General features: G+C 46.0%; 1 non-coding gene across 1 annotated transcript; it reads right to left on the bottom strand.

The window, feature by feature from the left end:
• Positions 1 to 273: 273 nt before the first annotated feature.
• On the bottom strand, positions 274 to 462 carry LOC148647574 (U2 spliceosomal RNA). The gene has a single exon (XR_015926948.1). It is a non-coding gene; the product is annotated as a U2 spliceosomal RNA (small nuclear RNA).
• Between the last annotated feature and the right edge of the window lie 1,222 nt (positions 463 to 1,684).

Raw genomic sequence — 1,684 nt, 5'->3', positions numbered from 1 at the left:
AAAGGCTGAAAAACCTAAGTTTTTTGGAGGGAAAACGCACGGGAGCCGAAAAGGGGGCCGGCCTGCTTGCCCAGAGAGTCGAGACGCGGGAAAGCGCACAGAGGGAGCACGGGAACCGAGAGGGCGAGAGAGAGACAGAACACAGAGACACACAGATGGGGGACGAGGGACGAGACCCGAGAAGAAGGAGCTCCAGTCCACTTCGCTCGCTCGCTCGCTCGCTCGCTCGCTCGCTAGCTAGCTAGCTACGTCTGTCTTTTCACCGCTGAGAGAAGGTGGTGCACCGCTCCCGGAGGCGCTGCAATACCGGGCCGATGCGTGGAGAGGACGGAGCAAGCTCCTGATCCAGCTCCCTGTTCCAAAAATCCGTTTAATATGTGGTCCCCCGATGGGGGACGTATCAGATATTAAACTGATAAGAACAGATTTTTTTTTTTTTTTTTTTTATTACAAAAATGCAAAATACAACAAAACCAATACCCATTTAACCTCACAACCCAAACTTGAAAATCACTTAACAAATTACACTAAACGCACATCAACCTGCCCATTTCCATATTCCCACCCCTTATGCAAAAAAACCAGGCCCTCCACACCCAGAAAACATAAACCTTCCATCAATAACCATCCAGTTCAAAACAGAAATACTTCAACTCAAATTACATTCAACTTTCAACACAGATTCATATTTCCACCTGTTTCACATCATTTCTTCACACAAATTAATCATAATCAAAAATAAAACAAACACCATAATCACAAATCATCCTATTTACACTGTCCTGCCCCTTATGCTAAACAGTTCCCTCCCAACTCAACTTCCAAACCCCTTCTCAAAACTATCAAACCCCATTTTATTAATCCGTAAAACACTTGCTGTTACCCTTTTTTCAATGTCAGATTCCCCCCATTCTTTTTTCCGTACCCTCCTCTTCTTCCTTACCCTTAACCACCCTTCCTCATTCTTCCCACCTTCCGCCTTAACCATAACCTCTCTCTTCTTCTCAGCTACCTCTTGCATTATACTAATCTGTTGTTCACTCACACTCTCCAACTTCTCCACACTCACTGATTCATCCACAGACCTTTCACTGTCTTCATCTATATCACTCGCCCGTACACTCTCCACACACCTATCACTGTCTTCATCTATATCACTCCCCCGTGCACTCTCCACACCCCTATCACTGTCTCCATCTATGTCACTCGCCCGTACACTCTCCACACTTCTTCTGTTCACAGTGACACAACTGACCCTTTTCCCTTCCCCCTTCCGTTCCTTCATCTCAACTTTTTGACAATGCTTATAACCAAAACCAATCTTCCCACAAGAATGACACCGCACACAATCTCTTGTCACATGATCCCGCGACTGACACCAACTGCATAACACTGTTGTACATTGCACAGCATAATGACCTCTATCCCCACACCTTCTACATGTTAGGGGCTGTCCCGGATAAACCAGGTACCCCCTTCGTGATTCGTTTCCAAAAAACGCAGGAGGGTGAATCACCTCCCCTCCACCTACTATATCCATATACAGTCTTACCCAAAACACCCATTTCCCATCCCACACTCCATCATTGTCCAAATCCTTCTTTCCTTCACCTTGCAAAAACACATATCGCTGCAAGAAGGAAGCAATTTCCTCCTCTGTAACAAACGGATCCGATACCCATAC

This window comes from Lepisosteus platostomus, chromosome 15 (genome assembly GCF_059453375.1).
Source record: "Lepisosteus platostomus isolate fLepPlt1 chromosome 15, fLepPlt1.hap1, whole genome shotgun sequence".
Taxonomy (NCBI): Eukaryota; Metazoa; Chordata; class Actinopteri; order Semionotiformes; family Lepisosteidae; genus Lepisosteus; species Lepisosteus platostomus.
Note: the sequence above shows the minus strand (reverse complement) of the source record. Positions and strands in the feature narration are given on the sequence as shown.